General features: G+C 35.9%; 1 protein-coding gene across 6 annotated transcripts in view; it reads left to right on the top strand.

The window, feature by feature from the left end:
- The window catches only part of CSNK2A2IP (casein kinase 2 subunit alpha' interacting protein), a 141,547-nt gene that overhangs the window by 1,978 nt on the left and 112,517 nt on the right, over window positions 1-27,052 (top strand). The window contains exon 2 of one of the 6 annotated variants that reach the window (XM_077883696.1): window positions 538-596. The exons of 4 other annotated variants lie outside the window; for them this stretch is intronic. The gene's annotated coding sequence lies outside the window, so the exon portion shown is untranslated. Of the gene's footprint in view, window positions 1-534; window positions 597-27,052 lie in introns of all 6 variants that reach the window. One more of the 6 variants, XM_077883695.1, reaches the window with a different exon arrangement.

The raw sequence follows: 27,052 nt of genomic DNA, 5'->3' as shown, positions 1-27,052 counted from the left end.
ATAGATTCAGTACTCTTGTAAATCTTTGAACATTGATAAAGCATATAATTCTTGGGTAATAGAAATATTAACTTTATTAATTATTAATTAATTAATTAAGGTTCTGTCCTTAAGTAGAGAGACACTTTATTTAGACCTGTTGAAGTCATTTTTTTGTAAACTTTTCTTCTTGATCTTCTGGATCATCATTATTACTGTCTCCATTAACTATTTTCTGTCTGTCTTGAAATGTAAAGCTGATAGATTTGGATATACTTTGGACTTTAAGAATTAGAAGTGTATTTGCCTATTTGTGAGGATACAAAATGACTTAGAATTTGCTATTTGGGATATATATATATACATATTTAAATATAAATATTTAAATGTATTTAAACGTATATCTAAATATACATATTTGTATTTAAATAAATATAAATAACATCTCTCAAATGCACTAGAGGAGCACTTGAGTTTAAAAGGTTTAGAGTCATTGTAATTACAATTCACTGAGAGTAGGAATTATAGCTAAGTAATTTTCTCTTCTTGTTTCAGAAGAAATGGGTACACAGATGTACATTCTGAATACTTACAGAATCTTAATTGCCTGCCACGAGGTAGTATTTAGGAGCATGATTAAATGGGTTAAGACATCTGTAGAAAGGAAACCTCTAAGTAAGAGGCGATATACTGGTTAATGTTGCTTCTGAGATTGAATTTAAGATTTATAGCATTCCCCATTTAAAAAAAAAAAGTTGTATGTGGTTTGTGTACACATTGTTAGAAACTGAATTGTTTACAAATGATATATTTTATGCTGATTCATTGGCATTGTTTCTAAAATAGTATTCGCTATTTCAGATCTTTGTTTTCAAGAACTGCATAGACATTCTTAAATACCAAAATCTCTTCTCTATAATCTTGTTCTTCTAAGATATCACTGGTGCTGTGATTAGGAGCTATTTGTTCAATCATGACCCGAGAGGCTTTCATAACCTCTTATAAACCTAAGTGCCAATCACCAGGCTGGATATAATTACATTTTGGTGATTTTTTTTGAGCTTTGAAGGCTAATGGATAGCCTCAAGTATTTAAATAACTGCTTGAACTTTCTTAATTGATACAAACTGTCTGTAGTAATTCCACTTTGTCTAGTATGCCACCTGAACAGCTTTATCCTAGGGTTATATACTTAACTGATAGTGTTCAGTGGTACATGATATTTATATGAGCCTTTGTCCTATTGAACTATACGAGATAATCATTCTAAGTTATATTTCAAAGCTGTGTACCAACTTCAAAAATCAAAACTGTAGAATCAGTGTATGCTAGATCAGCAAATATAATATCTCATATCAAATTTTATTAGTCCTTTGTAAACAGGCTAAAAATTATATATCAAATGATTTTCCTATTTTTTTCACATTGCAAATTTATATGGACACACATTATGTTTTAAAATACAAATGACCATGTTAAACTTATGACTACCATACCAAATGATCTAATACCTAATTATAATAAACAATTATTTGAAGACTTTTAATTTTCATTGAAGGTTTTTATTTATTGTCTACATTAAAAATAAGAAAAATATTGAATATTAAAATATTATTAAAAATAATGTATTTGGAGGAATAATTGGGTTCATAGTTTGTTTTCCTTTAAAAAAATTCACATCTAAAATATATAGTATCAGGATATATATAAATTGTTACAACAGAAATTGTGGAAGTAAAAAGTATTATAAATAAGAATATATTTTTTTGAAAATTCTCATTAAGAATTACCCTTTGTATCCTGGGTTTGCAGCTAGATATTTCTGAATCTGTCCTTGTTCTGCAATGTGACTTCCGTTTGACATTTGGCAAGTTATGACCCTTATGGATAGCTACTTGTTCATCTGCAAGATGGGAAAAAATTATGAAGATTACAATAATTATCTCAAATACTCAACACCTTTTATATTTAATGGATATTCAATATATGCTACCCTATTATTATTGTCATTGTCATAAGAAATGCCTTATTACTACTTTTTAGTGTAATCTTGATTATAATCAGAAATTATGGTCTTTGGCTTAAGATGACCTTGAATTATTTCCAAAAACAAAGTCCCCAAAGTATTAAGATATGATAAGACACAATACCATTAATGTTATCTACAAGAATATTTCAGAAAATCTCTAGGCAATTCATTTTTCTGAAAAGTAATTATTTGAGGTAGGTACCATTTTTGAATGCATACATTTCAGAACAATGGTGATGTTCTATAATTAGTTATATATTGCATATTTTTATTCAGTGTATTATGCCTCTTATAAGCAGGTTATGTAAAATCATGTAAGTCATTAAATAGATATTATTAAATCTAAGTCATCCAACGTAGATCATTCTCAGATTGCTTGCCTGTATACTAGCCAAGCAAGTTTTGGTGTTAGTTTTGTTTAATAGTTTTTATTTGAAAAGATGTGGTATGCGTATGTTTATATGTGTGTGTGTATGTGTGTGGTTTTTTTTTTTTTTTTTGAGCACTAGCAACTAATACCATAGTAAAAAATCTTTGAAATAAATCTTCGCTACAGTGTGGTATAGATATATGATCTGAGGGTTCTGCATGACTACTAAGAAATCCTTTAGAATTGAGAAGCATATATTCAGAAATTTTTTTAAGAAAGTAATTTTTTTTTATTTAAAAGGAAATAGACTCATTTGCATGTATCATCCCCCATTGTTAGGAAGAAAAAAAGAGTAAGAGTCATGGTTTTAAAAAAAACTGTATATAAATGACTCTGCTACATCCATTAGTTCTTGGATACAGGTCGATTAATTTTGCAAGTTGATAATTTTGGTGTGTATTATTCCCAGTTCCAGGAGTTGATGGGTATAGTGTAGCCATTTATGGGAAATTTTCTTTTCTACCAGAAGATACTAGTCACATGGGACTATGAACAGTTGAAGTTTAGCTTGTGTGATGGAGAAGCAGAATGATAAATTTTATTTACTCTTAATTATTTATATTTACATTTAACAGCCACATGTGGCTAGGGGAAGCCTTATCGGACAGCACAGTTCCAGATTCATGAGGATTGTTCATCTACGGTTACATATGTGCCGTGACTTGCTGTTGACAATGCCGAGTACACGGTGCCCTGGCGTGGCCTATCCCTACCCCGTCTCCTCATCTTATAGACGTGGCCCATGCAGAAGATTAGAGAGCAGCATAATGGCAGAGATGGGGCTCAGCGCTCCAGATAGTGTGTCCCAGGCTCAGAATTCCCAACAGACCTTAACTTCTGATTTCCTTATGACAAGTGATAAACTTAGTAGGTGGTGATAATGATCTTCAACAACAACAGTAATTAAGCTCTGCGTCCCATTCTGTGGTATGCTGATAAGAAATGAGAAAAAGGAGACAGAATAAAGGGAACAATTTTATAACTAGACTCTGCTGCTTATCTTTCCAGTGAGCCTGTTGGCAGAAATGGCCATATTCTCAATAAGCATTATCCCTGGGCTTAGCTACAAATCATTAGCTGAGTTCATTATGTGAAAGTCACTAATTTGAGTAACACAATCCTATTTGATAAAGAATGACATTGATGTATAAATCAAAGTAGGCAACTTTTCAGGATATTCTGATGATGAAATATAGACTATTATAATAATGTGAATTCGTGTTACAATGAAGTACGCAGGGTCAGTAATTTGGGAATCAAAGGGCCATTGCACATAAATCACTGAACAAATGCCAAAAGACATCTAGGGACTGAGATAAGATCTCTAGGTCCTCTTTTCAGTTATATTCTACCTGTTTGATATTCTGTTCTAGCAAAAGAATAGGATATAAACAGCTAGTGTCTAAGAAGCAAATAACTGCAATGTGAACTTCAGAGTTACCTTAAATATGATGGAACACGGAAGAAATTGGCACATACCTGTTTTCATTTTCCCGGTCATTATTTCACAATGGATCTCGCAAGTCAATCATTCTTCTCTATTTTTGAAATTTATTTATAAAAGGGAGCATAATAAGAAATTCTGATTCCTGGCAGTTCAATAAGAATAATTTTGCCATTGTTTTGCAGGATTAAATTTTTAAGATTTCATGACTTCTAGTCTCAAGTGCTAAGGACTTTTTGGCAGAATTTTAGTAGATACTAATAATGTTTCTGCTAGAAATTAGAACTAGGCTCAATTTCTGTTGAAAAGATATTCTGGAAATTAACAGTAGTAAACTGTTAACTATCTGTAGGGGCCCATCTTATGTTAAAAATGGTTTATAATATTCTGGTGATACTTATGAAATAATTCCTGTCACTAATAAAATTTTGTTTGTAGAAAGGGCAAATGATCTGAGCTTGAAGTGTTTATGTATTTTGAAATTGCCATGAAGGCATGTGCTTTTTATTTCCTTGAGACATTGTTTTAAAATCCTCTGTTTAAAAATGTTCTTCCCTGAACTTTAGTAATAATTAGAGGTTCATATAGAGTAGCTCACCAAATCTTGGGCAGAAAAGAACAGAAAAAATAGCAAGAGAGATTCTGAGTTTGGAAGAACTGAGCCCAAAACTGAGTTTATAGCTAAATAAATGTCCAATCTGGATATCTACATGGATTTGACATACTAATTTCATTCTTCATATACAATCTCTTTTTTATCTTTGTAGGTAACCTCTGAATATAAAGCTGACTTACACTCATTTAAATTTGCTGTCTCCTAGTCTATTGGAAAAATCCCTGTTTAGAACTACAGGATATAAGGGCAAGCATACACATTACTCCCAATAAATTAATAATGAAGAGAGAGCTATCATTACTACATTGTAAATTATACAGTAAGTCTTAGGTGATTTATTTAGTAGCTTAAACGCCTAGGAAATTTCACTAGTTTGCAGCAATTGGAAATGCATATTAATTGCATGCTCCATTCCACATCTGAAATAAAAGGAGAATGTCAGGAATAGATTAATTCTGGTTTCCTTTTGAATATCATATTTTAATTTCTTTTATGTTTCTTTAATCTTTTTAGCAGTGCTTAAGGATTTGGAAGATGTTGATTAAAGCGTTTCCTCTGATTAATTATATTTTGGCTTTCAACTGTTTTATTTTATTTTAAAATGAAGTGCACACACATTGTCTGGATTATATGAGCATCTGCTCTTCCCAGTCTCTGCAAATATTTATATAAATCTTACTGCCACCCTGTTCCCTCCAAGTTCTCGCTGCTTAGCTAATCCTGATTGCATCTCCTCATTAAGCCATCTTCAGGATATGGAAACATAAATAAAACAGACTAACAGCCTACATTTCAGGGATATTTGTGTGCATGGCTTACCATTTAACTCATGTTATTAAATTCTCAGAATTCATTCTGAAATGATAACATTTCCTTTACCTCTGCTTTCTCTATTTATACATCTGATTATTATTAACCCTGGAACTATTTTGGTCATAATGACTAGGACTTTATAAAAAAGATACACTATTTTTAAGTAAGGTCTAAGAGATTTACATTACTGAAAGTTTAGAATTTAGTGGGCAGTTTAAAGGTGATGCATAAATGTTGAGTATCTCCTATTTCCTCCCCTTTATCCTTCATGTTTGTTTCTTCCTTGGTTATTTATCTGTGGGTCAGAGAATACAGGACAGGACAGTACCGCTCTACAGAGATGGAATGCTGGGACTTAACTATAAAGATTGTCCTTCACCTGGGTTTCCTTAACTAATTATGGGTTTCATTTAGGGACAGTACTTTAATCTGGGGTCTCAGCTTTATTTCATGCTTTGATACACATTGAGAGACATCTATTTGACTTCACTTTACAAATTGTCCTTTGACCATGTAGTTTCTGTAGACAGAATGATTTTTTTTGATAGTAAATTTCTAAGACTGAGAATTTCTGCTCTTGCAGCTTTATGTAATTATGTTCAAAGGGGTTTGAATTAAAATGGAACAGATGTGTCCATCTTTAATTATGGTGTAACAAATTGTGTTACTCTTAGACTTTATTAAGTGAAACGCTCATCTTTATGTAATAATGGGTCAGACAGTTTCAAAATGATATCGGTGAACACAGTGTATTGCCTATATCACTGAGACTTCAAAAGGAAAGTTAAAACTCAGAAGCTCTGCATATAGAACCAGAAGAAACTATGGAAAATAGGCATAATTTGTTATTTCAAGTTAAATGAAAACAATTGTTAGGAACATGAATTTTAATGTCATCTAAATAAGAAAAGGTAACATTTGACATGACAGATATAGATCTAAAGGGTAATGGGAATATTTGACTCTGTATTGGAAAATGTAATTTTTAGGTTTCCTGAAAACCCTTCTCTGTTCTTTGGTGTAGATATTCTTTTATAAATTAGTATCCAGGAATTTTGTGTTTTTTTCGGCCACAATAAAGTCCTTTTCAGAACTAGCTGGAGCTACTTAGAGAACCAAAAATTAGCAAGAAGAACATGGGTAGGCACAAACCCTGTGATGTGTATCCCATCTCAATGTTTCCATTTCTGTCATTAGTACCACAATCGTTTTATACTTCGGGAAAGTTTCAACTCCTTATACTTTTTCCATTCCCCTAGCCCAATCTGTCACGTTATTAATTTAAGTTTTGATTCTTTTTTCTATATATACACTATCTGCTCTATTATCACCACCACTGGAATCCAGGCTCCATTACCTCATACCCAAATTATTGCAATGGTTTTCTAATACATTTTCTTGACCTTTTTCTCTCCTTTTCATTCTCTTCTTTAGTTAATTGCTAATCTAATATAAAATAATCATGCTATTGTGACACATTATTTCTTAAAATATTTGGTAGATATAAGTTGTCTATTATACAAAGCCATACTTCTAGGTCTGGTCTTCAGGATCACCCATAATCTCTAAGCACCTTCTTCTTACTACTCTTCAATAAAGCTAGTGTTATGATCTTACTTTCATAATGTCTTTCAGTAATTAAACCCAGTCTCCACCAGGAAGGAGGTGGTTCATTTCATGCCAAAATACATACCTTTATCACCACCAACATGCTCTTCAGCCTGGGATGCTCTGGTGGCTTTCTCACTAAACACTTTCTGTTTCTTGAAAGGCCGGATGCATCATGATTTTTTTTGTTGTTGTTGTTGTTTTCTTATTTCTTCCTGTCTCTGAGTTGTCAGTTCAGTTTTGATTCATACCCTATTTTCTGAACTAGTTTTGAGTTTTCATAAAGATTTTAATCTTGTGAAATAAAGATCAAATTCACAGAGTGACTCAATGAAAAGTCTACATTGGTTGATTAATTGATATACCTTCTTTGAGGGATTCATTGCTAAGGCTGTTTATTGGGATGGACAGGGGACAAAAACAGGATATGAGTAAAAGAAAAATTTTGAGAAATGATTATTTTATTTTATTGAAATGCCTATAAAATTGTTGGTCTTAAGGAAGCAAATACACCAAATTCAAAGATGAAAAAAAAATGAGTAAATTTCACAGAGCTGCATAGTAAACACCAGATGTTGAAAGAGGATCTTACCAGACTAGCCATCTTCGTCTTTCATTTCTTAGAGACAAATTACAACAAAGAGCCAAGATAAATACTAGGAAACCATAGCATAGAGGACATTAAGTCAGAATGCAGAGCTATCGATTTGAAAATAGAAGACGTACCCCAAGAGCCATCGTCAGTGTGTCCCTTCTCTATCCACGGCAGCCTCTGCACATCCTTCTGCTGCCATGAGGATCTTCTGGTCCTTTACTTTCCCCTCCCTCCCTAAATAGATACGCACACTCACGTTTCCAGGATCCAAGGAAGGAAACAAAGCCTGATATTTTGAGTCAGTCAGGGCATTAGGATAGCTGATGCAGTTTGATACTTTCATCTGTAAATCCTCGATACAAAATTCTGGATTTTCATTTAAGAACTAAAAACACCTTTAACTCTGATGAATTAAAAATAAGAGCTACAACTGAGTTACTTATCAAATATTAGAAAACAAATGTTGATCATTGGGTTCTTTTGGTTCACTAAACATATACTTATGACTTAAGCATATACAATACAGGGTTTTTCTTATCCTTTAATAACCAATTTGATGCAACAAAAATATCACTTATATTAAAAAATATGGAGTAGATTAAAAATAACATACAAAAGTGAGATGCTACAAATGAATAACATGACATCAAACAATGAAGGGCAAAGTGGACATGGCTTCAAAGATATTGATTTTTTTGTTTTTTATTTTTCTAATATCAATATTATTACAATGATTATTATAGAAAATTTGGATGGAAAAAAACACAAAATCAGAAACTTATCCTTACTCTTACTCTGCCAACAAGTGATAACCTCACTCAATATTGAAGTAATCTTGCCATATGGTAGCTTTGTATAGGTGGACATGTTTTTATTACAAAATGATACCACATTTATGCTGCTTAAGAAGATTTGTTACTTAACAATATATAGTCACTTTTCATGTCAGAATAATATCATACTAGAGCTTCCTTGCCCTAGTAACATTGAATGTAAGGTAGTTCCTATTTACCCAATAGAAGGCCAATTTGTTTAGTTAGTTTAAAATCACGTATTTTAGCAAACACTAAGTTCATTTTAAAATGCCTATTTTAAAAAATCTTATATTTCATGAAATATCATTAATTTTTCATCATTGAAGATATTCTTTTGAGTCACCAGCTTTTCAGAGTTCATCATCTATACTTTTTATCTGTCTATGATGCTGTTACTGGAAATTTTATCCCATGATATAAGTATTCATTTACATAACATTAAGACTTACAGTATTTTTGTTAACCTCTACAATGTAATCATTTATCATATTGCTTTTAAAAGTGATCTTGTTTACCACAATGTCAACACTGGAATTGTGTGGTCAGTCCCTGGGAATAACTATTAAATATGTTAATTTTATATAACCCATTTCTTTGTTTCAGTCACATTAACTCCCTGACTATAGCTGTCTCTCTCTGTCTATCCATCTGTCCATCTGTCATCATTTATTTAGATTTATACACACACAAAACTAACATCGATGAAGGCAGTTTTGGGTTGATGTCTTCTCCCAATTCCTACAATGCTGTTCAGGACAAAGAAATTAAGAAAGCATTGTTTGGGAATATTGATTTTAAGCTAACTCATTTTTGGGGGGGGAAAGAGGGAGAGGGAGAGGGAGAGAGTCTTAAACAGGCTCCATGCTGAGCACCGAGCCCCCTCACTAGGCTCGATCCCACAACCTCAAGATAACCTGAGATGAACCAGAAGTTGGACACTTAACCCACTCAGCCACCCAGGTGCCTCTCTCTCTCTCTCTCTCTCCCTCTCTCCCTCTCTCTCTCTTTTTTGAGGGATCATTTTGGGAAAAAGAAATTTACCTTATATTTAAGCATGTAGGTTGTAGGAAAGGGGGTGGTAGAGGAATATAGGAGATATATGTTTGAGGGCTTTTTTTAGTATAACATTTGATAAAACTTTTATACTCTACAAGTAGGCAATCAGAACTTTTTTAAAAAGAATATTGAATCTGAAGTTGATTTTATAGATTATTTGACATAATCCTTTTATTTTGTAAATAAAGAAATAGTAGAACTAAGAGGATAAGTGATATTCCCAAGTTCCATAGACATTTACAGGGAGCCTTTAAATTAGGTAGGTCTCAAGATAGATAGTTTATTGCTCTTTACTCAATACCATATTGAAACTTTTGCATAAAACTCAGTAAAAGGTAGCTCCTCTTATTATTAATTGTTACTAGTATCATTTTCTAAATCTGTATTTTGTATAGAATGGGTGATATTGGACCAACAATGCTGGGTGATGGCGGTATAAAAGTAGAATGGGTGAGTGTAGATTATAATTCAAGAAGTTTGGCTGTAAATAATAGGGGGAAAATGGGCATACAGAGTGAAGAAAGGTGTTTGTTTGTTTGTTTCCTCCCAATAGGAGAGATTTGAGCAAATGTTTGCTGTGGAGTATCCCTCTTAAACCCAGGCAAAGGGAACTCCAGTCCCGGGTCTTCACTTGAAAGAGACCTCCTCTGGCCTATTGGCCACATGTGTACCCACACATGTACCCAGGGCAAGGAGTCTGCAGTCCAAAGGACACAACCTACTAGGAGAGTTCTGGGCCAAATGTTTTTGATTATGTTTCTAGAAACTACATAGACCTCTTCCCTGATTTGTCCTCCTGAGATCAGGATGGGCTGCTAGGTCTGGGAGTAGGGGGTGACTATGAAGTAGCTGCTGTGAAGTAAACAGGTGAGGGGATGGGAAATCCAAGGAGTTCCGGAATTCTAAATTCAAAGTTGTCAAAATAAGATAATAAAATATATTCTAATGGTTTGTTATCTGGATCAATTTCTATTTTAACAGCTTTGAGGTATAGTTAACACAAAATAATCTGCATATATTCAAATTGTGCACTGTGATGTTTTGACATAGTTATATACCCATGAAACATTGCCACAGTCCAGATAGCGAACTATCCATTATCTCCCTGTGCCCCTCCTAATATCACCCTCCAGGCCTCCCTGACTACCATGCTCCTGGGTGAGCACTTGCATGCTTCTTGTCACACTGGATTAGTTTGCATTTTTCTAGGGTTTTATATACCACACATTCCTTTTTGTTTGTTTGCTTTTGGTCTAGCTGCTTTTAGTCAGCATAATTATTTTAAGATTTATTCGTGTTGTTGCTTATCTTTTTTAATTGCTAAGTAGTATTTTATTATATAGATATACTATAATTTGTTTAGCTCTTAACTTGTAGATGGGCACTTATTTCCAGTTTTTGCCTGCAAAAAAAAAAAAAAAAAAAAAAGGCTGCTATGAACATTCTGATACAAGTTTTTTGTGGATCTAGACTTTCTTTTTCTTAGGTAAATACTATCAAGGAAAGGGTTGGATCATATGATGATATATGTTTAACTTTTTAAGAAACCATAAACCGTTCTTCTAAGGTGAAAATTTGATACTCTGACCAGCAAAACATGAGAACTCCAATTTCTCCACGTACTCAACTCATTAATTTTAGGCAGTGTAATAGGTGTGTAGCAGCATCATACTCTAGTTTTAATTTGCATTTCCCTAATGTCTAATAATGTGGGCATTTTTTTTTCATGCACTAATTTGCTATACACTTATCTTCTTTGATGGTGCCTATTCAAAATTTTTGTTTATCATTTAATTGAGTTGTTGGTTTTCTTACTGAGTTTTCAGAGTTCTTTTATATATTGTGGTCTTTTATTAGACAAATGCTGTGCAAATATTTTCACCCAGTCTGTTGGCATGCCTTTTCATCTTCTTAATAGTCATTAGAAGAGCAGAAAGTTTTCTTTTTTTTTAATTTCAGAAATGGTGCCTTTTTTTTTCTGAGAAATGGTGCTTTTAGTGTCCTATTTATGAAATATTGGTCTAACCCAAGGTCACAAATAGGTTATCTCCTAGGAATATCATAGTTTCAGGCTTTACATTTAGGTTTACAACCCATTTTAAGGTTTTTGTCTTTTTTTTTTTTTAATATATGATACAAGGAAAGGATCAAATTGTTGGTCCCATTTGTTGAAAAAGACAGTCCTTTTCAATCGAATTGCTATTACACTTTTCTAAAAAGAAAAAAAAAAACCTAGTTTAAAAAAATATTTATAGAGATCTATTGTTTCCTTATTCTGTGTGGCTGTCTTGAAGCCAGTGCCACACTCTTGAATACTATAGCTTTGTGTTTGAGATCAGGGAGTGTTGGCTTTCCAAATTTATTTTTGCATTTCAAAATTGTTTTGGAGATTCTAGGTCCTTTATATTTCTATATAAATTTTAGAATTGACTTCAGTTTCTGCTTAAATGCTTGATGGAATTTTGTTTGTGATTGCATTGAAATCTATGGATAAGCTTGGGGAGAATTTTTTTTATATTTGTTTATTTATTTATTTATTTATTTACTTATTTATTTATTATTTATTCATTCAGAGGGGGGAAAGGGGGTAGGGAGCAGAGACACAGGCAGAGGGAGAAACAGGTTCCATTCAGGGAGCCCGATGCAGGACTCCATCTGGGACTCCAGGATCATGCCCTGAACCAAAGGCAGGCGCTAAACCACTGAGCTACCCAGGGATCCACTTGGGGAGAATTGATATCATAATAATATTGAGGCTCCTGATCCATGAACAAATTTTCTGTCTCCATTTCTTTAGATCTTTTAATAATTGACTCAGCACCATTTTGCTTTTTCATTGTACATGCCATATCTTTTGTTGGATTTTATCAATTCCATTTGATAAAATTATGAATAGTTTTTTTTAAAATTAGTTTTCCATTGTTCATTACTAGCATTTAGGAATAAAATTGATTTTTATATATTGATCTTGTATCTGGCAGTTGGTAAGTAATTTATTATGATTAGCTGCTTTTTGGCAAATTCCAGCAGACTCTTCCAGAGTAATATTAACTGCAAATAGACAGGTTTATTTCTTTCTTTATGTAAAAATGCCTTTCTCAGGTGAATAATTACAGTAGTTACAAACCCCAGCACAATACTGAATAGATGTGGTAAGAGTGGACATGCTTGCTTTATTACTGAGCTTAAAAAAGAAAGTAGTTTTTATGCAGAATTTATGTTATCTGTATTTTTTAAAAAATCAGGAATGAATATTAGATTTTATCAAAAGTTTTTGCCACTACTACTGAGATCATAATTAAAAAAAAAATTGGCAATATGCTGAGTTACATCGATTTGCAAATGTTACAACAACCTGCCTTTTGACAATTAATTCCTATTTGGTCATGATACATTAATATTTCTAAAATATACTCTAATTTTTAAAACTTTGTTCACAATTCTTGCACCTATGTTCATAAGGAATATTGGTCTTTATTATTCCTTTTACTTACTTTTGTCTTTATTTGCTTTTCTTTTTCTAGTTTCTTAAGTTGGAAATTAAAGTCATTGATTTGACTTCTAATATAAGCATTCAGTGCTACAAATTTACCTGTTAATACTGCCTTCTGATTTTTTTTAAAAAACTTTACTTAGCTTAAATATTTTCTAATTTTTCTTTAACTTTTTTATTTGATCCATGAGTTATATAGAAGTGTATTACTACTTTTAAATATTTGATGATTTCCAGAGATTGTTCTTTATTTATTTCTAATTTTTTAAAAGATTTTATTTATTTATTCATGAGAATACACAGAGAGGAGAGAGAGAGAGGCAGAGACAGAGGCAGAGGGAGAAGCAGGCTCCTTGTGGGTCTCGATTCCGGGTCTCCAGGATTACGCCCCTGGCTGTAGGTGGCCGCTAAACCTCTGAGCCACCCGGGCTGCCCTTGATTTCTAATTTAATTCAATTGTACTCATAGAATATTTTTATGGCTTGAATGCTTTTGAATTTATTGAGACTTGTTTTATGACCCTAACTATGGTCTTTCTTCACAAATAGTCTTCTGCTCTTGAAAGAATGTGTATTTTGATGTTGAATGGAGTGTTCCTATCTTTTAAGTTTATACATTATGTTACCTGAAGTTGTTCCACAGTAAATTTATTTTTATTTTCAATGTTATTTTTTCCTGTGTTTCATTTTTAATAGTTCTGTTGTGTTCTCAATTTTACCAGCCTTTTATTTTACATTGCCTAATCTGCGTTTAATTCTTTTCCGTATATTTTTATATTAGTCATTTTGGTATATATCTCTAGAAATTAGAACTAGGTCTTTTTCATATCTTTCATGTTTCTACCTAATTTTGTAATGTATTGAACACAGTTGTTAAAACCATTTTATTGTCCTTCTCTACTAACTCTAACACATCTTTGTTAGTTCTGGGTCAGTTTCATTTTATTGATTCTCCTCCTCATTTTGGGTCATATCTCCTTGCTTATTTGAAAGCTTAGTAATCTTTGACATACATTGTGAATTTTACCTGTTTGAATCCTGGATATTTTTTGTATTTCTATAAATATTCTTGGACTTTGTTCCAGAATGAAGTTACTTGGAAACAGTTTGATCCTATCTGGTTTTCCTTTTTATACTTATTTGCTGAGACTGAGTTAGGGTTAATTTTTTCATTACCATTGAAGCAAGACCTTCCTGAGTGGTCCACCTCATTACCTGTAAATGTTGGGATTTCTTAGTCTGGCTGATATGAAAAGACCTCTTTCTGACCCTGTGCTAGTTCCAGGCATTGTCCCTAATGTTTTTTCTCTCTAGTTTTGGGTAATTTCCTCATGGGCATGCATTGATAATTTCTCTGTTGAATACCTGAGAAGACCCTCTGCAGATATCCAGGGCTCTGTCTCTGTGAAATTCTTTACTCTCTAAGAGTCTGTCCAGTGAACTTCAGCATTCCTTCCTATTCTTCCTGTCTTATTCTTTCTGTCCCCTCAATTCAAGAGGTCAACTGGGGCCTTCCTGGCCTCTCCCTCCCCATATCTTGGCCTGACCTCCCTCACAATAGTACATTAAAAATTGTAGAGCTCACCTCATTTGTTCCCCATCTCTTAGTGATTACTGTCAGTTGTTGACTGGTGTCCAAAGTCTTAAAAAAGTGTTCTATGTATTTGAAAATTGTTTTATATGTTTTGTCTGTTTGTTGTAGTTGTTGTTAAAACAGAAGATTGTTCTAGTGGGATAGTAAATCTAGTTGCTGTTACTCCATCATGGGTAGAATCAGAAGGCTCTGTTAGCTTGATTCAGAACTTTGAAATACTTAAAAATGTTGTATATGGGCCTCCAATTGTACCAATGCCCTGGACTCAGCAAGTATAATAATGGTGTATCTGGGAAAAAAAATTAAAGTAGATGGGAAAAAGAGGGATAATTGATGTAATAACAAAGTCTCAAAAAGGAAGGAACTATTATTCCTAAATTTTTTATGGAAAATAGATAATATAGGATATTTGAAGAATATAGTTTATAAATATACTGTCAATATTTAGAGATGTTGCTGTTTGTTGACATGTAAAAGGCTTGCTGAACCATAGCAGTAGCACAATCGCTTTTGGAGTCTTGGTTTGGAGCAGAGTAGCTAGTTGGCTAAACTTGCCTGTGTTTTGTTTGGAGAAAATAAAATAATGATGTACAGAGTTCAGGCTAGATAGCAAAATAATAGGTAAAAACCAATAAATTTAGGAATAAATAAATGGGTAAAAAAGAACTAATATTTATTTATCACCTACTATTTTCACCTACAGTATGCTAAATGTTCCAGATTATCTCATTTTTCTTCATAAAAACTTTATTAGATGGGCATGAGTATCTACTAGATTACACATAATTCCATTTTCTTTAGATGAGGAAATTGAGGCCTTTCTGGGTGTCCACAGCTAGGAAGCAATGGATCCAGGATGTGGATCCAAGTAGAATCCAAGGAGACTGATTTAAGAGCGCATACACTTAACCACTGACTATATTGCCAATGAGGTTAAAATGGAAATGGATTAAAATACACAAGAGAGCTGGAAGGATTGAGAGTTGTGGTCAGAAAGCAGGATATTAATGTTAAAGATGTCAGAGACAGAGCTGATTTGGGTGATGTTGGATCTAAGGTGGGTGGCTGGAGTAGAGTTGAAGTTAATGTAATTAGAATTAAGGAATTTAAGAATTTTTAGGCAGAGTAATGCATGTTCATGGATATTGAACTCCCTGGCTGAATACTGGCTGAATTTACGGTTAAAAAATAAGACTAATGACATTTTATTTTCCCATTCTGTCTGGCTTTCTTCAGACCTTTAGGAAAATTCAAGAAGTTGAGGAATCCTAACATCAGACACCTTATTTCATCATTCAGGAAAGGTTCCAGGTCCCCAGCCTGCTAGCAGACAATTGAATAAATAGGTATAGTTGCTTGTCTGTTGTCCACTACTTGTCATAACTCCTGAAGTGATCTGGCCTCCATCATGTTGCCCTTCACCAAGAAGAGGTTTAGTGTCATTGTTTGGGATTTAATCTTTATGCTGAGGCCCTTTGGGCTCCCTTGTTGAGGCGCTTCATCAGTGCCAGAAAGGAACTTCAGCACCTACTGGGAATAGGGTTATCTGAAGTTTCCAGCTGTAACAGGAGGGAGTTTACAAGAATAAGTCTATTTTGAAGGGCCAAAGCTTGAGGAATCCCCAAGTTTCTTGGCTGCTAATTTAATATTTGTCAGGTGATCTCATGGAGTATCAGCTCTCCAATGTCACCTTAACTCAGTCTTATTTTAATATAACATTATTATTGTGGTTACTATTTTTACAACAAACTCTTTTTATGAGGCTTATGTCTTTATATAAATTCTCCTTGGAGAGAAGGAAAAGAATGTGCCAATTTCAGCCTAGGAAAGGAGCCCATCATGGATTCTATACTGTATCTGATGAGATTATAATATGAAAATTAGTCCAAAAGTAACTGCATTTTGGCAATACTCTCCTGTGATTTTCCAGTGTTGGTTTTCTGCACTGTAGGAATTTGGTCCTCAGTGGATTTTAAACTCTAGCACTTGGAGGTCCCACACGTCCACAGACCTGTGCCAGGTCATGGGTTTCCATTTGTGGCCAGTTTTGTGATTAAAATGCTTCTTAGCATATCACTGACAAGGCAGTGCTGGCATTGCAGTGCAGTCGGTTTGTGTAACGGGTAAGCCGCAGATGGATGTGGGTATCATGTTGTCATCATGTTCTAGAGTGAGTTGACCAAAAACCAAATGAGGCAGGGAAGGCAAAAATCAACCTATAAGGCAAATTAAGAATGAGAAATTTGTTTTTCTGAAAGAGATTTGAAGTTTTTATGTCCATGAGTCTTAAAGTTGAAAAAAAATCTTTTATTTCCTCAAGCAGTAACTCAGTGTCCCCCACATGTTTACATTTTAATAGAGAATAGGTACATACAGGATGGTTAATAGAGTGTTCAAGTGATCACTAATTTCTAAGATTGAAAAAGAGAAATTGGTAGTAGTTTTATTGAAAGGGGGAGATAGAGGGGTCAACTAAGGGCAAAATGTGTAATTGGAGCCAAAGCAGGGAACAAGGAAATGTTTCTTAAATATAATTAATAGTGCAAGTTAAAGTGTTCTTTAAAAAAAAGCAAAAATGGCTTGTGTCTCAGCCTGATCCCTTACTATTTGCCAGAGGAGATTCCTCATTCACAGGAGGGAATAGAAAAGGAAGCCAAAGTGAAAAATAAGAGTTGGTTTCTGAGGCTTCATTTGTAAGTCATGCTCAGGGTGAGTCCTAGCTGGTGATGGGTCCTAGATTCCTCAGGTCCACAAGAGAGAGGGTCATGTGGGGACAGTGGCAGGGAGTAAGGGAAGAGGATCCAGGGAAGGTAGTGCTTGAGCACAGTGCTTAGCATGTGCTGGGTTCATGCATTGTTGCCCTGTAATATTTGCAATTAAGATAAAAAATGACTTCCAAAGATTTTAGAGATAAAAACAAGAAGTTCTAAGGGAACCCCACATTTTTTTTGGAACCCCACATTTTGTATTCACATTTCCTTATCAGAAATCTGTGTCTTCAAAACTGGGCTTTAACTCTGTTACAGACAATGTTTTGGGAAACAGATCCTTAAGTTTGAAAAAGTCAATGTGATCCCTTCACGCCAATAAAATGCACCCTTTCCTTTCCAACACTCCAAGAATATTCCTCTAATGTTGTTAAATATTAAAGCAATGAAGAATTTCAATGTTATCTAAATTATCTGTTTTGTTCTCTGGGCATATGAACTAATGCTAATTTGCAAAAGCTTGTTGAAAAAAAAAACCTCACATGAATAGCATTTAATAAAATATGCAAGTCTTTTGACTAATGGTAAGATTAGACTATTTGGTTCTTCTCCCAAGTAAACAGATTTGTTTCCAGGAATTTGAGTGATGGGAAAATGACCTTTAAACCTATTTTTCAAGTGGAAGAGACTTTTCTATTGTGAAAATTCATATACAAATATTTTTGACTATACAAAACTCCAAGGAATTATAGGAAGCAAAAAATTATAAGATAAACCATATGGACTTAAGTTGATATTACTGACATTTTTCTCTTATGAGTAAACTAGTTTTATAATATCAATTTGAAAGATTTCTATTCTAATGAATGGGTTTCATTGTTAGCTGTTTCCAGCTAAATTGACTCATTTCTGCTATTTTTCAGTCAATAACCATTTGTTGAGAATCTGTTCGCTGCCAAATCCTCTTCTAGGCACTGAAAATACAGTAATGAACAAGATAATGTTTGATTTCCTAAACCGATATGCTTACTGGGAAAAATAGATAATAAAAAGAAAAATATGAATAGGATATCAAATAATGATAATAAGTTGAAAGGAGAAATTCAAACAGGGACCTTGGCTAGGTAGTGATTGAAAGGCTACTTTAGCTAGGCTGGTTGGGGAAAGACTACCTGAAAAGTTTGTACTTGAATTGGGTTCTGAATGATGAAAAGGATGCAGTTAAATTAGGATCTGAGGGGAGAGACCTTAAAAAGAAGTAATAATAATTAAAATAGTACGAAGACAGGAACACGCTTGGCATTTTTGTGGAATGGAAAGAAGGCCAGTATGCTTTCTCTCACAAGAAAGAGTAAAAAACATTCCAATAGTTAAAAATGATTAAGATACCTTTCACCTCTTAATACCAGAATTGCAAAGGTCAGGTAGTTTTCAAGATTGTTTGATCTTGTCAACCATGTGGCATCCATTGCCTATTTTACCAAGAGTAGAAGTTCAAATATTTCTGTGCCCTGCATCTTGGTATTGAAGTCATTAGGGAAAATACAGTGCAGTCAAGCACCAGACTGGCTATAGAGAAGAGACAGTGCAGACAGTTTCTCTAGTGACACTGGTCTTCATTGGTCCCTTTTGGCAGCTGATAAAGCATGACTGGCCTTCGTACACTCCTCTTGGGCTGCAACCTACAAGGGTGAATATATAACAGTGGGGTTGTCCAGGCTATATGATGCATGTGCTTAAGCAGAAACAGGGAAGACATTCCCACACAAGGTGATAAGCCCAGCAGAAACTGTGAGGACTTGTGATCTCATGGTAAAGAAATATTCCAGGCCCAAGGCCTATCCTTAGGCATTTAGGGCATGAGACTGCCTTTCCCAGGAGATCCCATCATCATGAACCCAGGTGTTTTTCCTTCTTTTTGTCTTACTCTCCAATATGTTTGCACGAACCTTTGATCTGTATCCCTTGAAGGTCAGTTCACTTTGTGATGATAGGAAACATGTCAGTACCTATCGGAGCTTCCTCTTAAGTTCAGGAGGCAAGAAAATTAATTCCTGAATGTCTTTTAGAAGGGGAGGAACTTACTCAGAAGCTCTGTCAGCCTCTCCTCAAATGTACCAAAATCTTCCAAATGATCAATCCTGAATTAATCACTGGTGAGGGAAATAGAATTACCTTCAGGTAAATCAGGCCCACCTCTGGATATGTCTGGGAATGTGGGAAACTCTGTACTTTCCACATTCCCAAGAGATGTAACTTGCATGTAAGTAAGAGGAATATGAAAAAAAAATCCAGGAGAATGGGTAAAACTGTTGGTTAGGCAACATATTAATTGTCTGACACAGCTATTATGGCAATAGTGAACAAGAAGGAGAGTGGAAAGAAACGAGGCCAGGTATTTAGGTGTAGCGTAGATTATGCAGAGTTTTGTAAGATAGAGTTTCCATTCTACTCCAATTGAAGGGAAGAGAAATTTCTGGATTTTTAAACTGGTTTGTGTGTGTGTGTGTGTGTGTGTGTGTGATCTGATCTGATTCATGTGTTAGATTGATCACTGATAATAGGTGGTATGACAAGTTCAGGCAATTCTTCCCACAGAAAACAATTACAATGACTGGAAAATAATCAAAACAATAATTTTAAAATACTGGCAAATGGTCAAAGGCAGGTAGAAACTTGAGAAGAGTTTACTCCTGAGAGACTATTACTACATCAGGTGGAAAGCACGAAATTGTGACTTTTTACAGAAAACCTCAGCCTAAATGACTGAATTTCAGGAAAAATTCTAGAAGCGGGAGCACCACAAGGGTTTGAAATCCAAAAGTCTGAGTATTTTATTTTTGCAAATTCCTGGATAATCAACAAAATATGACCCCAGGCAAACTGGTGAAAAAGCAGGGTGAAAATCGAGATGGGTTTACTCTTGAATGACAGAATTGCTTCTGGGGACATATTGTAGTTTGTTATGCCTTTTATTGAGTGCACTCCCTAGTCCACAGAGAGCTTGGGTAGAAGAGAATAGAAATCTTATTAGATTAATTTCTCAGAAGACAGATTTCTGGGATGGAAAAGCAACTGGAAATTTATTAGGGGGCCTGGAGGCAAAGAAACCACCAAAAGAGTGAACCCCCAAATCTGAGCATCTACTCAGCTAAATTTCTTGGCAGACATCTACACTAAATAGGCACAGAGGAGACCAACATGGAGGCTAGGCTAAAAAGCAGCAGCTGAAAGCCAAGAAAACTTGGACAGAATCATCTTCTCCAGACCACAGGGAAGACAAATTTTAGTTAGGATCCAGGCAAGATAGTGACTTACTGGAAGAAGAAAAGAAATTTCAGAGTCACTATAACATACTATACTCTCTGTTATGGACTGTATGTATCTCCTTCAAATTCATATGTAAGCCCTCATCCCCCAACATAGCTCTATTTGGAGATAGGGCCTCTGAGGAAGTGACTAAGGTTAAATGAGGTCATAAGGGTTGGGAGGTGACCCAAAAGGCTTGATGTTCTTATAGGAGAGACTAGAAAACTAACACACACATGCACACACTCTCTGTCTTTGTCTCTGTCTCTGTCTCTCTCTCTGCTACACTGAGGAAAGGCCATATGATGACATCATAAATGGCTGTCTGCAACCCAGGAAGAGAAGCCTCATCAACTGAATCTTGATCTTGGACTTCTAGCCTCCAGAACTGTGAGAACTAGAAAACAAATTTCTGTTGTCTAAGTCACCCAGTTAAGATAATTAATGCATTATCTATCAAGTTTACAACAAAAAGTTACTAGCCATGGAAATAAATTGGAAAGTGTAACTCATTTGTAGGAACCAAAAAAATCCATCAATACAAACTGATTTCAAGTGGGTCAGGATATTAAATTAGCACAAATGTCACAGCAGATGTTATATTTACTGAATTTAAGAAAAATATGTTCAAAGATTGAAAAAGTGTTATTACACATTGAATTATTAATTTTTAACAGACGAATGGCAACTAAAAATAAGCCAATGGAAATTCTAAAGCTGAAAATTAAATAACTGAAAATAAAAATTCCCTAGGTGATCTCAAAAACAGACTGAAGATAGCATAAGAAAGACTCAGTTAGCTTGAATATAGTTAACTGGAAACTATACATTTCAAAGGGCAGAAATAAAAATAGATCAGAGAAAAATGAACAAAACTTCTTCAGAGAACAGTGGAGAGTATTATGTGGTCCAACACATGTGCAATTTGAGTCAAGAGTCAGAAAGAAAGAAAAAGGGACAGAAAAAAATTTATTTCCAGAAATGAGCAGAATGCTTCTGAAATTTGAGGGCATATATTAACTTATAGATACAAGAGGCTCAATTACCCTAAATTGGAAAATAAAGAAAAGCTGTACCTACACCGCTCATGTTTAAGATGTTAAGAATCAAAGAAAAAGGAAAAAGGTAGCAAGAGAAAAATGACTCCATATGTATGATGCAAATATAAACTGACTTCTTATTAGGAATAATGAAGACCAGAAGACATCAGGATGACATACTGAAAGTGCTGAAAGAGTAACAATAACAACAACAAAGTCAACCAAGATTTCTATTTTCAGCAAGCTGTCCCTAAAATTGAAAGAGATTTTCTAATAGAAATTGAAAGGAAGGCCTTTAAGGTGAAAAGTAAATAACTCTACAGAAAGTAATAAGGAGGGCTAGAAATTGTAAATAAGTATAAGTAAGGAAATATTTATAGTTGTATTTCCTACTTTCTCTAAAATACCTATGACTATGTAAAGGAAATTTTTAACACCTCATTTTTGGCTTATAACATAGATGATGCATTATACATAACAATGGTAGCAGAAAAGGATGGAGGGATATTAAATAGAAATTACACTGTTGCAAGTTTCTCGTATATCATCATAGAATGTCAATATTTAATATTGAAAATATTGAATATTGAATATTGATTGAAATAATTTAAAGTTTAATGTTTTAATTCCTAAAGTTATTATTTAAAAATGTAATGTCCAAAAAAAATGTAATGAATTATATCTAAAGAGGTAAAAGAAAATTTAAATTAAGAAAAGAAAGTGGGAAGGAGGAGGGGCAAGATGGCAGAAGAGTAGGGTCCCCAAGTCACCTGTCCCCACCAAATTACCTAGATAACCTTCCAGTTATCCTGAAAATCTACGAATTCGGCCTGAGATTTAAGGAGAAAACAGCTGGAATGCTACAGTGAGAAGAGTTTGCGCTTCTATCAAGGTAGGAAGACGGGGAAAAAGAAATAAATAAAAAGGCCTCCAAGGGGGAGGGGCCCCGCGAGGAGCCGGGCTGAGGCCGGGGCGAGTGTCCCCAGGACAGGAGAGCCCCGTCCCGGAGACTCAGGAGCTGCACCGACCTTCCCAGGTGGAAAGGGGCTCCAGGGAGGTGGAGCAGGACCCAGGAGGGCGGGGAGGCCCTCGGGCTCCCGGGGACACTAACAGGCACCTGCGCCCCGGGGGAGTGCGCCGAGCTCCCTAAGGGCTGCAGCGAGCACGGCGGGACCCGGAGCAGCTCGGGGGGCTCGGGGGCGGCTCCGCGGAGGGGGCTGCGGGGGGGAGCAGCTCGGGGGGGCTCGGGGGCGGCTCCGCGGAGGGGGCTGCGGGGCGGGAGCAGCTGGGGGGGCTCGGGGGCGGCTCCGCGGAGGGGGCTGCGGGGGGGAGCAGCTCGGGGGGCTCGGGGGCGGCTCCGCGGAGGGGGCTGCGGGGCGGGAGCAGCTTGGAGGGGCTGGGCCTGGGACAGGCAGAGGCTGGGAGGGCCCAGGACAGCAAGGACGCTCCTGCCCCGACCTGAGCAGATCAGCGGCCCCGCCCCGGAAACTCCAGGCCCTGCAGACGGAGAGCTCTGGAGTTCCTGCAGGTGCTGACTCCAGGGCTATAGAGCTGCCGCCGCAACTGGGGTTGTTCCTCCTGGGGCCTCACGGGGTAAACAACCCCCACTGAGCCCTGCACCAGGCAGGGGGCAGAGCAGCTCCCCAAGTGCTAACACCTGAAAATCAGCACAGCAGGCCCCTCCCCCAGAAGACCAGCTAGACCGACAAGTTCCAGGGGAAGTCAAGGGACTTAAAGTATACAGAATCAGAAGATACTCCCCCATGGTTTTTTCTTTTCTTTTTTCTTTTTGATTTCTGTTTGCTTCCCCCACCCTTTTTTCCCTTTCTTTCTTTTTCTTTCTCTTTTTCTTCTCTTTTTTTTCTTCCTTTTTTCTTTTTCCTTTTTCTCTTTTCTTTCCTTCTTTCTCTCCTCTCTTTTTCTCCTTTTCCCAATACAGCTTGTTTTTGGCCACTCTGCACTGAGTAAAATGACTAGAAGGAAAACCTCACCTCAAAAGAAAGAATCAGAAACAGTCCTCTTTCCCACAGTTACAAAATCTGGATTGCAATTCAACGTCAGAAAGCCAATTCAGAAGCACTATTATACAGCTACTGGTGGCTCTAGAAAAAAGCATAAAGGACTCAAGAGACTTCATGACTGCAGAATTTAGATCCAATCAGGCAGAAATTAAAAATCAATTGAATGAGATGCAATCCAAACTAGAAGTCCTAACGACGAGGGTTCACGAGGTAGAAGAACGAGTGAGTGACATAGAAGACAAGTTGATGGCAAAGAGGGAAACTGAGGAAAAAAGAGACACACAAAAGACCATGAAGACAGATTAAAGGAAATCAACGACAGCCTGAGGAAGAAAAACCTACCGTTAACTGGGTTTCCCGAGGGCGCCGAAAGCGACAGAGGGCCAGAATATGTATTAGAACAAATCATAGCTGAAAACTTTCCTAATCTGGGAAGGGAAACAGGCATTCAGATCCAGGAAATAGAGAGACCCCCCCCCCAAAATCAATTAAAACCATCCAACACCTCGACATTTAATAGTGAAGCTTGCAAATTCCAAAGATAAAGAGAAGATCCTTAAAGCAGCAAGAGACAAGAAATCCCTGACTTTCATGGGAAGGAAGAGTATTAGGGTAACAGCAGACCTCTCCACAGAGACCTGGCAGGCCAGAAAGGGCTGGCAGGATATATTCAGGGTCCTAAATGAGAAGAACATGCAACCAAGAGTACTTTATCCAGCAAGGCTCTCATTCAAAATGGAAGGAGAGATAAAGAGCTTCCAAGACAGGTAGGAACTGAAGGAATATGTGACCTCCAAACCAGCTCTGCAAGAAATTTTAAGGGGGACTCTTAAAATTCCCCTTTAAGAAGTTCAGTGGAACAATCCACAAAAACAAGGACTGAATAGATATCATGATGACACTAAACTCCTATCTGTCAATAGTAACTCTGAACGTGAACGGGCTTAATGACCCCATCAAAAGGCGCAGGGTTTCAGACGGTATAAAAAACAGGACCTATCTATTTGCTGTCTACAAGAGACTCATTTTAGACAGAAGGACACCTACAGCCTGAAAATAAAAGGTTGGAGAACCATACCATTCAAATGATCCTCAAAAGAAAGCAGGGGTAGCCATCCTTATATCAGATAAACTAAAATTTACCCCGAAGACTGTAGTGAGAGATGAAGAGGGACACTATATCATACTTAAAGGATCTATCCAACAAGAGGACTTAACAATCCTCAATATATATGCCCTGAATGTGGGAGCTGCCAAATATATAAATCAATTAATAACCAAAGTGAAGAAATACTTAGATAATAATACACTTATACTTGGTGACTTCAATCTAGTGCTTTCTATACTCGATAGGTCTTCTAAGCACAACATCTCCAAAGAAACGAGAGCTTTAAATGATACACTGGACCAGATGGATTTCACAGATATCTACAGAACTTTATATCCAAACTCAACTGAATACACATTCTTCTCAAGTGCACATGAACTTTCTCCAGAATAGACCACATACTGATTCACAAATCGGGTCTGAACCGATACCAAAAGATTGGGATCGTCCCCTGCATATTCTCAGACCATAATGCCTTGAAATTAGAACTAAATCACAACAAGAAGTTTGGAAGGACCTCAAACACATGGAGGTTAAGGACCATCCTGCTAAAAGATGAAAGGATCAACCAGGAAATTATGGAAGAATTAAAAAGATTCATAGAAACTAATGAGAATGAAGATACAACCGTTCAAAATCTTTGGGATGCAGCAAAAGCAGTCCTAAGGGGGAAATACATCGCAATACAAGCATCCATTCAAAAACTGGAAAGAACTCAAATACAAAAGCTAACCTTACACATAAAGGAGCTAGAGAAAAAACAGCAGCTAGATCCTACACCCAGCAGAAGAAGAGAGTTAATAAAGATTTGAGCAGAACTCATGACCAGAAGAACTGTGGAACACATCAACAAAACCAGGAGTTGGTTCTTTGAAAGATTAATAAGATAGATAAACCATTAGCCAGCCTTATTAAAAAGAAGACTCAAATTAATAAAATCATGAATGAGAAAGGAGAGATCACTACCAACACCAAGGAAATACAAACGATTTTAAAAACATATTATGAACTGCTATACGCCAATAAACTAGGCAATCTAGAAGAAATGGACACATTCCTGGAAAGCCACAAACTACCAAAACTGGAACAGGAGAAATAGAAAACCTGAACAAGCCAACAACCAGGGAGGAAATTGAAGCAGTCATCAAAAACCTCCCAAGACATAAGAGTCCAGGGCCAGATGGCTTCCCAGGGGAATTCTATCAAACGTTTAAAGAAGAAATCATACTTATTCTACTAAAGCTGTTTAGAAAGATTGAAAGAGATTGAATACTTCCAAATTCGTTCTATGAGGCCAACATCAGCTTAATTCCAAAACCAGACAAAGACCCCACCAAAATGGAGAATTACAGACCAATATCCCTGATGAACATGGATGCAAAAATTCTCAACAAGACACTAGCCAATAGGATCCAACAGTACATTAAAAAGATTATTCACCATGACCAAGTAGGATTTATCCCCGGGACACAAGGCTGGTTCAACACCCGTAAAACAATCAGTGTGATTCATCATATCAGCAAGAGAAAAACCAAGACAATATGATCCTCTCATTAGATGCAGAGAAAGCATTTGACAAAATACAGCATCCATTCCTGATCAAAACTCTTCAGAGTGTAGGGATAGAGGGAACATTCCTCAACATCTTAAAAGCCATCTACAAAAACCCCACAGCAAATATCATTCTCAATGGGGAAGCACTGGGAGCCTTTCCCCTAAGATCAGGAACAAGACAGGGATGTCCACTCTCACCACTGCTGTTCAACATAGTACTGGAAGTCCTAGCCTTAGCAATCAGACAACAAAAAGACTTTAAAGGCATTCAAATTGGCAAAGAAGAAGTCAAACTCTCCCTCTTCGCTGATGACATGATACTAGAAAACCCAAAAGCCTCCACCCCAAGATTGCTAGAACTCATACAGCAATTTGGTAGCATGGCAGGATACAGAATCAATGCCCAGAAATCAGTGGCATTTCTATACACTAACAATGAGAGTGAAGAAAGAGAAATTACGGAGTCAATCCCATTTACAATTGCACCCAAAAGCATCAGATACCTAGGAATAAACCTAACCAAAGAGGTAAAGGATCTGTACCCTAAAAACTATAGAACACTTCTGAAAGAAATTGAGGAAGACACAAAGAGATGGAAAAATATTCCATGCTCATGGATTGGCAGAATTAATATTGTGAAAATGTCAATGTTACCCAGGGCAATTTACACGTTTAATGCAATCCCTATCAAAATACCATGGACTTTCTTCAGAGAGTTAGAACAAATTATTTTATGATTTGTGTGGAATCAGACAAGACCCCGAATAGCCAGGAGAATTTTAAAAAAGAAAACCATAGCTGGGGGCATCACAATGCCAGATTTCAGGTTGTACTACAAAGC

Source organism: Canis aureus, chromosome 35 (assembly GCF_053574225.1).
Source record: "Canis aureus isolate CA01 chromosome 35, VMU_Caureus_v.1.0, whole genome shotgun sequence".
In the NCBI taxonomy this organism is placed as follows: Eukaryota; Metazoa; Chordata; class Mammalia; order Carnivora; family Canidae; genus Canis; species Canis aureus.
The sequence above is the reverse complement of the archived record's forward strand: the minus strand, read 5'-3'. Positions and strand labels throughout refer to the sequence as shown.